Below are 13,145 nucleotides of genomic sequence, written 5' to 3' on the forward strand. Positions count from 1 at the left end.
CACGCTCACAATTTTCAAATGCATTTATCTATCACTATTATTATTGTTAAAATAACAGTCAATTCCATTCAATTTTCCTTTGATGTTTAATTTTTAGGCAATTTTATACTCAATTAGTGTCAATTACGGTCAAAATTAACATCAATTTGGCCATAAATTAAATTTCATTTTAACCTTTTTTTAGTCATGTTCTATCTCAGCCGTTGATCATTATGATCTAACGTTTGAGATCTAAAGCACCCACTTTTTTCTTTAAACAAAACAAAACCCTAATCCCTCATTTTTTTAAAAAAAAAAACAAGTTGCCTCTCCACTCTCTCTCTCTCTACAAACCCTCTCTTCTCTACCTTCTCTCTAAAACAAAACCATTGTCGACCTCCGTCGCCGCTTCACCTCACCGACCTCCGTCGCTGCTCCGCCTCCATCCATTCATCCCCAGATTTTTGTGGTGTAGTCAAATTTAGGTGAGATTTTTCATTTTTCTGCTTAGATAGTTACAAATACACAAAAATTGGTTGAGACCTAATCAATTAACAATCGAGTACCATTAATAGTACTGTTACTTTTTTAAGCATGAAAGCAAATAATCATGTTACTACATTTTATGGGTGGGAATTTAATCGTTGAAATAATTGCCTTTATTTATGACAATAACTTTATATAGTCTAGTTAACTTGTTTCATGTATTTGGAAATTATTAATTGATCTTCTGTTCTTTAGTAAAAATGATCATATTTGCAATAGAATTTTACTAATTGAGTGTATTCCACTTTTATCGTGGTAAAAGTTATTGCTCAAAAAGTATTTGAAATATTTATACTCCAACATATAATCTACACAAACTTTTGGCAGAGTATGTGGACTGTACTGGAATAGTGGTCCAATTTTGGAACAATAATGTGCGTTCCTAGCTTTTTCCCCCTTTATTTCCTTAAAAACTATTGGACATTTGTACCACGCTAGTAAGTTCATCACTTGTTATATGTATTATCAAATATTTTAAAAAATTTACTTTGATTAAATTATAGGGAGAATTGATTATGTAAGCCTCATACAAATTATCTATAAGATAATTATTTGTGCAAACTTCATATAGAGTTTAAATTTCAATTTAAACAATTGATAAGAGGAGTAGCAAATAAGCAAAGTTGTCATTGCAAGTAATGTAATGCAATGAAGCAAAATGGGGAGTACAACACTAGGGACGTCATAGGAATGTAATGTAATGTAATATAATGAAGCAAATTGGTTTAGTGTTATTACTTGAAATGTGAATTCATGACTTAAAAATGCTTAAGTTTAGTCACTTGAAATATGAATTAGAGAGTTGAAAATGGTTAAGTGTAGTGTTTTGAAATGTGTACTAGTGACTTGAGAAGTGGATTAGCGACTTGAAAATGGTTTAGTGTAGTTCAGGAAAGGTGAACTTGTGTTTTGAAATTAATTAAGTGTAATCACTTGAAAATGTGAATTCATGACTTGAAATTAGTTTAGTGTTGATACTTGAAATGTGAATTCATTACTTGAAAATGATTAAGTTTAGTCACTTGAAATGTGAATTAGAGAGTTGAAAATGATTAAGTGTAGTGTTTTGAAATATGTACTAGTCACTTGAGAAGTGGATTAGCGACTTGAAAATGGTTTAGTGTAGTTTTTGAAAGGTGAACTTGTGTTTTGAAATTAGTAAAGTGTAGTCACTTGAAAATATGAATTCATAACTTGAAATTGGTTTAGTGTTGACACTTGAAATGTGAATTAATGACTTGAAAATGGTTAGGCTTAGTCACTTGAAATGAGAATTAGAGAGTTAAAAATGGTCAAATGTAGTATTTTGAAATGTGTACTAGTGAATTCAAAGTGATCAAGTGTAGTCACTTGAGAAGGGGATTAGCGACTAGAAAATGGATTAGTATAGTTATTTGAAAGGTGAACTTGTGTTTTGAAATTAGTAAAGTGTAATCACTTGAAAGTGTGAATTCATGACTTGAAATTGATTTAGTATTGTCACTTGAAATGTGAATTCATGACTTGAAAATGGATAAGTTTAGTCACTTGAGAAGTGAATTAAAGAGTTGAAAATGGTTAAGTGTAGTGTTTTGAAATATGTACTAGTGACTTCAAATTGATCAAGTCTGTAGTCACTTGAAAAGTGAATTAGAGAGTTGAAAATTGTTAAGTGTAGTGTTTTGAAATGTGTACTAGTGACTTCAAATTGATCAACTGTAGTCACTTGAGAAGTGAATTAGTGACTTGAAAATGGTTTAGTGTAGTTACTTGAAAGGTAACTTGTGTTTTGAAATTAGTAAAGTGTAATCACTTGAAAGTGTGAATTCATGACTTGAAACTGATTTAGTGTTGTCACTTGAAATGTCAATTCATGACTTGAAAATGGTTTAGTCACTTGAGAAGTGAATTAGAGAGTTGAAAATGGTTAAGTGTAGTGTTTTGAAATGTGTACTAGTGACTTCAAATTAATGTAGTCACTTGAAAAGTGAATTAGTGACTTGAAAATGGCTTAGTGTAGTTACTTGAAATATTAACTTGTGTTTTGAAATTAGTAAAGTGTAATCATTTGAAAATGTGAATTCATGACTTGAAACTGATTTAGTGTTGTCACTTGAAATGTCAATTCATGAATTGAAAATAGTTTGCGTTGTCACTTGAAATGTGAATTCATGACTTGAAAATGGTTGAGTGTTGTGTTTTGAAGTGTGTACTAGTGACTTCAAAATGAGCAAGTCACCATTGCCTCCACCTCCACCTCCACTTCTACCTTCTCCTCCATCTCCTCTAGTAGAAGAAGATATTGATGCAGATTTGATTGGTCTAGTTCATGGAGATACGGACATGCTTAGTAGAGTGTTCATCAAGCCTAATAGATCTTCGTAAGTTTATTTTTCAATTGATAGGTTTATTTTTTTCATTAATAAAATATTCAAGCTTACATACTTATTATGTTATTTACAGGTGGTATCCCGCATCAAAAGAAGTTAATAAGTCTGTAAGGGGGAGCGTTATGAGACTTTTTACATATCCTTGGCACGAGTGGTGGGACATTCCAATAGTCTCTAAACAAGCCATGTTTCAATAGTTTAACGTATATTAGATTTAATTATTATTCACTTAACTTTAATATATATATATATATATATATATATATATATATATATATATATAAATATAATACTAATATATATATATAACACTAGTCAATTGATTTTCAGCCAATGTGTTGCTGGTTGGCAAAGCACAATTAGGCCATTTCTATAGTTTTTAAGAGATATGATGTTATGTCACATCAGATTGCACATCTTAAATGTGCCTTGACACAGGTTGTTGCTCCTAATTAAAGTAGTGAAGAGGAAACAGAAAGTGATGAGGAGTTTCTTGCACCTATTCCTTAGTGTTGTTGGACTTGACTTTTAGATAATTTTTAGATTTTTTTTAACTTAGCTTTTCATTAGTGAAAAATCTTTAGGAGTGTTTAAGCATTTTGAATGTTGTTGGATTCATTGTTTAAGTGTTGTTGATTTGAATTGCATAAAGGATTTGTTGATTTAGTGTGTTGTATGATTATTGTAATAATGTGTGTTGCATGAGGATGTATATATTGAATATCATTTTTATTTGGCAGGTGGGATGCAGAAAATGCAGATTTCTGCATCCAAAAAAATACAGAAAAGCGACGATGGTCGTCGCTTTTTTATTCATTATGAAGAACAAAAAGCAATATCCAACGTCGCTTTTTATTCATTATGAAGAACAAAAAGCGTGACCAACATCACTTTTTCAATCATTATGAAGAACAGAAAGAGATGACGAACGTCGCTTTTTCTAAAAAAAATATTTTATTTTTCTTAAATTACGACGGACAGTGTCAATTTTTTTGGAATTTTTTTCAATAAAGCGACGACGTCCGTCGTTTTTTGTTCATCATATATTCTTTACCTGAAGAACAAAAAATGATGCACAGCATCGCTTTTTTAAGAATAACTAAAAAAATGCTAAAAGCGATGCAAACCGTCATTTTCAAAAAACAACGCCCCTTTTTGAGATGAAAAAAAAGTGACGGAAATTTGTCACTTTTGTTGAAAAAAGAGACCCTAGCCGTCGCTTTTGGCCATCTCTTTTTTTCATTTTTTTAGTAGTGTAGGGAGGTGGATATCCCTAAGACTACTTTTCAAACCCGAGATGGTTACTTTGAGTTTTTTGTGATGCCTTTCAGTTTGACTAATGCACCGACAACATCTATGGATTTTATGAATCAGGTATTCCATTAGTTTCTAGAATTCTTTGTCATCTTGTTTATTGATAACATCCTGGTTTATTCTAAAAGCGAGGTGGATTATGCTACTCACATCCATGTAGTGTTGCAAACCCTTAAGGGTTAGTGGTTGTATGCTAAGTTCTCAAAGTCTGAGTTCTGCTTGAATGTTGTTACGTTTCTGGGTCATGTTATTTCTAGTTAAGGCATTATGGTGGATCCATAAAAAGTTGAGGCAGTTAAGAAGTGGCATAGACCCACAACTCTAACCGATATTCAGAGCTTCTTAGGTTTAGCCGTTTATTATAGGAGGTTTATGGAAAGATTATTTTTTGTTGTTTCGCATTAACTAAGTTTACTCAGAAAAAGGTAAAACTTCTATGGTCTAATTCTTGTGAGGGTAGTTTTAAAAAGTCAAAGGATAAGTTAACTTCAACTCTGATTTTGACTCTACCTAAGGGTTCTGGTGGATTTGTGTTTTATTATGATGTGTCCCATATGGGACAGGGTTGTGTTTTGATATAACATAACAAGGTAGTTGCACATGCTTCTAAGTAGTTGAAGGTGCATGAGAAAAATTACCCAACGCATGACTTAGAACTATTGGTTGTGGTCTTTGCTTTGAAGATTTGGCATCATTATTTGTATGGGGTTCATGTTGACATTTATTCTTATCATAAGAGCTTGTGATATGTGTTCACCTAAGAAGGATTTGAAACTCAGGCAAAGGAGATGGATTGAGTTGCTCAAGGACTATAATATAATTGTTCACTATAATCCAGGTAAAGCTAACGCGGTTACTGATGCTCTTAGAAAGTTATCTATGGGAATTTTATCTCATATGGAGAAGGATAAGTGAGAATTGGTGAAGTATATTCCCCGATTGGCTAATCTTGAGGTTCATCTCTTGGAATTTGAAGATAGAGGTATGATTGTACAGGAGGTGGTGAAGTTATCTCTTGGTACGGAGGTGAAAAAGAAATATGTTTTGGATCCTATCTTGATGAGGATCAAAGATGGTGTTGGTCAGAAAAAAGTGCAGGCTTTCAAGATTGGCGGTGTTGGTATCTGAAGGTACCAAGGCAGGTTGTGTGTTCCTAATATGGATAGCCTGAGAGAGAGGATCTTAGCCTAGGCTCATGAGTCGAGGTACATTGTTCATCCTGGTTTAACAAAGATGTATTGTGATTTGAAAGAGATATATTAGTGGAATAACATGAAGTGAGATATGGCAAATTTTGTGGCCAAGTGCATGGTGTGTCAAAAAGTGAAGGTTGGGCACTTGAGGCCTGGTGGCTTGTCTTAAGAGATTGAGTTTCCCGAGTGAAAATAAGAAGTGATTAATATGGATTTTGTTACTGGTCTTCAATGGCCTCTCCAACAATTTGATTCCATTTGGGTCATCGTGGATAGGATGACTAATTCCACTCACTTCTTACTAGTAAAGACTAATTATTCAACAGAGGACTACGCTAAGCTTTTCATTCAGAAGATCAAGTTGTATGGTTCTCTAGTTTCCATCATATCTGATTGGGGTACTCATTTTTTATCGCATTTTTGGTGTTTTTTCTAGAGACGTTTGGGGACTAAGTTGAACCTTAGCACCATTTTCCGCTCTCACATGGATGAACAAGCAAAGAAGACTATTTAGACTTTAGAAGATATGCTAAGGTCTTGTGTGCTTGACTTTGGTGGTAGTTAGGTTGATCATTTGCCCCCATAGAGTTTGCATTTAATAATAGCTATCACACTAGTATTGGGATGGCTCCTTTTGAGGCTCTTTATGGTAGGAGGTGTAGGTCTCCTATTGGATAGTTTGAGGTTAATGAGAATAGATTGTATAGTCCCAACTTGATTCACCAAGCTATAGAGAAGGTGAAAGTTATTCGGGATAGGCTTAAGACCGCCCAAAGTTGCCAAAGGTCCTATGCAGATGAAAGGTGAAGGGACTTAGAGTTTGATGTGGGTGATTTGGTGTTCTTGAAGGTGTCTCCCATGAAGAGAGTGATGTGGTTCATAAGGAAGGGAAAGCTCGTTCCCCGTTATGTTGGTCTATATCATATTTTGAGGTGAGTGGGCAGTGTGGCTTATGAGTTAGATTTTCCTTCGAGCTTGGGTTCCATACATCCATTCTTTCATGTTTCAATGTTAAATAAGTTTGTGGGTGATCCTTTCTTGATCATTTCTTTGGAGAGTGTTGGTGTTTCAGGTTCAATGTCCTACGAGGAAGTTTCGATGAAAACTTTGGATAGACAGGTTCATTGTTTAAGTACAAAGGATATGTCTTTGGTGAAGGTTTTATGGAGGAACCAAAACTTTGAAGAAGCTACTTGAGAAGTTGAAGAGAACATGAAGTCTAAGTATTCCTTCTTATATCCTAATTTGGATAATTATGCTTGAGGTATGTGTATTCCTTAATATCTTTATTTTCTAACTTTGTTAAAGAAAATTGTGATTTCCTTGACATCTTTGTTTTATGTCTTTGTTAAAGGTAAGTATGGCTTTGCTCTTTGTTAACTCGTGCTAATAAAAGCTTTGTCTCATCATTCGAGGACGAATGATCCTAAAGGGGAGAATGTAACAGCTCGGGTTTTGGTCCCTTCAAACTCCTTGATCTTTGAACTTATTGTCCTCACTATGAAACACCCTATGAGTCATAGGGTGTCTTGACAGGTCGTAAGACCCAAATCATAGGGTGTCCAGTGAGTTTTTCTTGAGTTACTACCTTGGTGATGACTTGAGGTCATGAGTCGTCTAGACTAATTATGGGTCATAGTATTCCAAATCGTTGGGAAACCAGTGTATATCCTAAGTTCCTATTGTGACTACAACTATCATGTTATGGGTCATAATGCTGGGGTACGAGTCGCATGGTATGACTAATAGCCAGACAAGTGTTGGTGCCTAAGAAAATTGTCCAGACTACTACTGGACTAAACGAGTTGTATGGTAACCCTATAAGTCGTAAGGTCACCTGTAATGACTAGGCGTTATTTTTTCTAGTTTTTAAATTGAGGGTACTTTAGACATTTCCCTTTTTACCCACTTATACCCCACATACATAAAATGCCTTAGGGCCATTATTTCCAACCCTTATCAATTATAAATACTCTCTCAAGCTCTCTAAATTCTCCAAGGTCAAGATATTTAGGGTTCTAAGAAATTAATCAATCAGGGGTCTCAAGGGCAAATTTCTTCCATAACCATTATTCTTTTTGGAATGTATCTCTTCCCCAAAAGTTATTTTGTAAAAGCATGTGTTTAAATGGTTACCCATGTGGTTTAAATTGTTGGTTTTTGGTTATGGGTTGAGGGTTCTTGAATGATTGTTGTTTATGTGATATTTCATATTTACTTTGCATTATTTATGCTTTAAATGGTGGTTATGTACTAATTAGGTGCATGGGCATGTGAATCGAACATCGAATATATTTTCCCTAAGTTTAATGGGTTAATGATTTGGAAGTGGTAATAACCTCAACCTAATCATGTGAAATCAGCTTTGAATATAAAAAGCATATTGAAAAGTATTTTTAAAGTCTTGCATGGTGTTAAAGCAGTAATTGAACATGAATTGACTTTTAAAGAGGGCATAATGGCCATGAATTGAATTTGAATTAAAAAATTTAGAGTCCTATTGGCCGAGGGGTTAGAGTCCCACATGGCCAGATGATTGGATTCCCATTGGCTAGTTAGGTTAGAGTCCCACTTGGCTACATATTTTGGTTCCTATGTGGAACCTTGGAGTCTTATTGGCTTATTCGGTTAGAGTCCTGTTGGCAAGTTGATTGAATTGATAAAGTGACATGTTCTTGCAAGCTATAGTCCATATGATGATACCACTTGATAATGCCTTAATGAATGACTCCTAGTTTGATGAGTGGGGATATGTGAAATTTTTTTTAATTAGGATTTAATGAGGGTCGTGTAGTTGTGCCGTGAAAGTGGAGACCCCAAAGGACCATCACTAGAAACCACAGTTTCCAATGCGAGGTCTAAATAACAATGTAGTTTGAGTCCCCTATCTTATATGACTGAGTACTTAAGTCATTCTTGATATATTTTGGGAGGTTTGAGTCCCCTATAGTACATATGTGTACGTGATTAATCTCTAGTTCGTGCGGCCACACTCACTGGGCCCTTTCAGCTAGGGTTGGAGTCCGACTGATGCTAGGTGTTATGCTCTGTGTTGAAGAGGCAAAGGTGGTGGTCTCCGGTAGACTTGGGATACCCGTCACGGCCAAACCCTAATTTGGGTAATGAAATCTTCTATGATATGTTCTATTTATGTGGCTAACATACAATAGGGCACATCCAGTAGGGGGATATATCCATATAGCCCATGGGCTTTTTATGACGATTTAAAATACATAGTCCAGGTTAATGATTTTAATTCTCATGCTAAACCTTGCTACCTATCCCGGCATATATAGGTACATAGATATATATGATTATGTGCATATGGTTTTGAAATGACTTTTTACTGACTGATCATGACATTATATTATCCTTTCCCTTAGTTACATGCTAGCGCTCACTTTGATAACCATCCCCGGATGTTGTATCCCCACGCGATGCAAGGTCTAGATGTATTTCTATTTCCTTGTGTAGTGACAACTGATTCTAGTTCGTTCACTAGTCTATCTTGTACTGGTGAACTTTTATCCTCAGGAAGGCCTGTCATATTAAGGCATTGTCTTCATTTATCTCTAGACTACCTTTTGGTTCTACTTTTTTAGATATGGTCGGGGGTATGTCCCGACTTAGGTTGATGTTTGGTTTTCTTAGAGGCTTTGTGTACAATGAGATGTGGGTGGATTTGGTATTGTGAATTTTGAAATCTTATTCAGTTAATTTACCTATCTTGTTATATGTTCGGAACTTAGTCCTACCTTGTTATATGCTCGGAACTTAGTTTTATCTTGTTATATGTTCAAAATTCTACTGTTGCTAGTTGTATTGTGTTTTGTTTTCTAGGCAAAGGGGGTGGTCTCTGATTCTCGACAAACTTGAGATACCCATCACGGTCAGGTCCTGGTTTAGGTAGTGACAGGAACTTTAGAGACACGGATAAGTTTTTTGTTGAAACTTTTCTTAGTATGAATTTTTTAGGTTAGTAACAGACCCCACCTACTGTCCTTTAGGTTTAATACTAAAATAGCCCTTGTAGATAGGAGAGGTATTCTTTTATGACCCTAGAATAATTTTTGACCCTTAGGATGATTTATACACCTTTTTGACCTTTGACTAAACTCGTGACCTTGTACTTACTATTATTTATTCATATAACACCCCAGAATTTGGACCCTTCCAAAATTTCTTAGATTTTGGACTTTTTAGGAAAGGTAAGACTCAAGGGTACCAATCGTACCCTTAGATATATTTTGAGGAGGTATCACTCATATATTGGGTTGTGGGTTTGGCTTTATTACAATCCAAGATACGATAAAACATCATACTAGTCGTATGGTTGGATACGAGAAGTATGATGCCAAGTCATACAGTGCGTATTGGTTGAAATTGTCCAAGGTATGATTTAGGGTATGGTTTGCAGGTACCACTCGTACCCTAAGGTACGATTTAGGGGTTGTGTTCTAGTATATTGGTAAGTATAGGGGACTACAATGAAGGGTAGGGTATGAGCTAGGATACCACTCGCACCCTAGGGTACGGTTTGCATGGGTGAGTCGTACCCACTTGGAAGTTGATTTTCAGCTTTTAAGTCGGGAGTAGTTCAGATATTTCCCACACCAAACCCTTATGTTCCCACGTTATATAACCCTTAGTGGACTCTAATAGAAACACTCCAAATATCCTCTCTAAATACTCTCTTGAATATTGGAGGCTAGGGTTTCTAAAAGGGTTCTTCTAAAGGGATCAAGAGTCAAGTTTCTCTACGAAATGTTCTTGTATAAGGCATGCACTCCTTCCCCCATTGTTAGTTCCAACTAAAGCCATGTTTTAGTAAATTTTAAACATTGATTATAAATCATGAATGGAGATTTTGGAAACATATGTTAAAGATTTTTATGCATATTGTTGAATGTTGGTTTAAATTGTGTTTTCACATGTTTTTGCTGATGGTTTGCACATGTGGGTTCTTGTTAGTTATGGTTTAAAAAATGGGTCATGGGTAACCCTAAATTGGATGGTTTATGATTTAGTTTTGGTCTTGATAAAGGTATGCCCTCAACAAGTTTGATAAAATGGCTAAGAAAATGTTTTTACTCTATTGTTGAACTTTCATTGGATCTATTGCATGTTATGGTTTGGTAATGGAACCCTAAATGAAATTGGATGGTTTGCATGGTTTAAATGGTTTTAAATGGTATAAATTTTTAAATGCTTTAAATGCTTAGAACGATCTAGAATGGTCTAAATGGTAAGAATGGTTTGGAATGGTAAAAGGGTAAGGTCTAATGGTTATGGTTGGTCTAAATAAAAACCTTGCAGGGTACATAGGAATCTCCCAAGAGAATGAAATAATTAAATTGGTTTGAATCACGGTTATGGCTTAATTGTACATCTTTGTGGGGTATGAAAGAATCCCCCAAGTAAACATACCACTAAACATCTTGCGGGGTACATGGGATTCCCCCAAGAAAATCTTAGTAATGAAATACTCGTGGGGTACAAGGGAATCCCCCAAGTAATCTTAATGATGATTTACTTGTGGGGTACATAGGAATCCCCCTAGTAAACTAATTAATATAACCTATGGGGTACACGGGACTCCCCTAAGGTTGGATAAGGACATTGATTGTAAGCTATAGTTGGTATGACTATACCACTTATACTAGCCTTGATTGATAATAAATGGAATAATGGTTAGGTTGGATGGTAATGGTTTTTAATTGGGCAATAACGGCGGGGTGTGATAGCTAACCGTGAAGGAGAGAGTCTAAGGGACGAACACTGGAAACTCATATTTGTCAACATGAGGATAGGTCATGAAGACCTTATATGACACTTAGGGAGTACACGATAATCACCTACATACACTTATATATATGTATCATAGATAGTGAAAGATACTCGGAAATCCCTTACTTCTATGGTATCATTGATTCGTGCAGCTACACGCATAGGGGCCCATTCAGGGTGTTATACTTGACCTATATGGCCCGTGGATGGATTATGATGGTTAGTCTACACATACCCAGGTTAATGGTTTTAAAGTCATGCTAAGCTTGGTTCCCTTTCTCGGCATGGTTATATATATAATATATATATATATATATTTGTGTGTGTATGGTTTGTATGAATATGGTTGGTTTACTTGGTTATAAAGGTTGGCATTATTTTATTTGTATCCTGAGTTCATAGTAGCGTTCACTCGCTAACCCGTCTTCGAGCGAATGTATCCCCCCACGAGATGCAGGAATCAGCCATACTACTACTCCATCTCATTGATCAAATTCAGGAACAATTGGTGCTAGATTGAAGTAGTGAGCTTCCATAGTTCGAAAAGCATATGTTTCTTATCATGGAATACTATATATATTTTTTCTTTGTATAGACTTGGTTTTTAACTATGGTAGGGGGCATGTCCCGACTAGATACTCTTTGATTTGATCTAGAGGCTTTGTATGGACAACTGTGGACTAGGGTATGGTTTGATCATGTTATATATATATATATATACACATATACACATACACACATATTAGGTTATTATTTATGTTTTGGTTTATGGTTTGGAATGGTTATTGGTTGGCTTGGATGGTTGGTTTTGGTTATTGGGTAGATTGACTTGGTGGGGTTGTTCATAGAAACTCACCTGTCCCACTCGAGGACAATATGGATGGATCTAGTCCAATTCATAGGGCACAGACCCAATCAAGGATAGCAGTATCTAATGTTCCTCATAGAGTCTCACCGGTCTCCACCGAGCCTATTTCGTAAGGTAGCACTCATGCTCAGTTATCTCAAGAAGAGATTACTAATGTTGAGTTTTAATGTTCTATTCATTTGTTATCCCAAATAGTGACATCTCTGTCACACCATTCCAGTTCTAATGGTGTGAAAAAAAATCAGGCAAGGTCGGGAAAGAGGCAGAAAAAAAAGTCTCAATGTTCAGATCGAGGGAGGGGTTGGAAAATCTATGGTAGGAATGGTGGATAGTGGTTTAAGAAAGGGAATCCTGGGAGTTCTCATAGGTTTGTCAGTGTCCCTTATCCTCAGTCTTTAAGTGAGTATCACTTATGGGCTGGCAGAGTTCAGCCCCATGTTATCCTCCTAACCGGTTTTGTAATCGGTTGCACCATGATTATTAATACAAAGGGAGGAATTGGTGTTTTTGTTATGGTCAGTTGGGTCATATGAAATGTAAGTGTTCCATAAGGGTTGGCACTGGGGAAAATAAGATACAGGTTACCACTCTTCGAGCTTTTACACCAAAGGGTGCTGCTTCTGGCTCCGATACTGGTCGGAATTGTCTCAATGCTTTCATTATTTCTCAGGAGTCTGAGGCATCTCCTGATGCTAAAAATGGTATACTGAAATCCCTCTCTCAGTGGTGTATACTATTTACTTGGTTTGGGTTTCCCTCTCTCTTTTATGATACTATTTATGGTTGTGTATTTTGGTTTTGGTCCCAAGGTTGTTTTGGGTTCTTTTTCTTTTTTATTTCTACCTTGGTAGTTAAATCTGTGATTTCTAAAAGAGTCTATGAGGTGTGTGGTATCTGTTGTTCTTGGTGTATTGGTTTGACTTAAATATGGTGGATTTTAACGTCATTTGGGGATGGATTGGTTATACTTATGCTACACATCCTTAGATTGTTAGATCCATAAGGTTGTCTTTAGACTCCATGGTGAGTCAGTTATAGAATGGTAAGATGGTTTTGTTCCCTAACTATTAAGAGAAAGGTTACATGATA

General features: G+C 35.7%; 1 long non-coding RNA gene across 1 annotated transcript; it reads left to right on the top strand.

Moving 5' to 3' along the window:
- Window positions 1–334: 334 nt before the first annotated feature.
- LOC124887286 lies at window positions 335–3,051 on the top strand. The gene is made up of 3 exons (XR_007044685.1): window positions 335–464; window positions 2,711–2,885; window positions 2,968–3,051. It is a non-coding gene; the product is annotated as an uncharacterized LOC124887286 (long non-coding RNA).
- The last annotated feature ends 10,094 nt before the right edge of the window (window positions 3,052–13,145 follow it).

The sequence above is a fragment of the Capsicum annuum genome, chromosome 9, assembly GCF_002878395.1.
Source record: "Capsicum annuum cultivar UCD-10X-F1 chromosome 9, UCD10Xv1.1, whole genome shotgun sequence".
Classification (NCBI taxonomy): domain Eukaryota; kingdom Viridiplantae; phylum Streptophyta; class Magnoliopsida; order Solanales; family Solanaceae; genus Capsicum; species Capsicum annuum.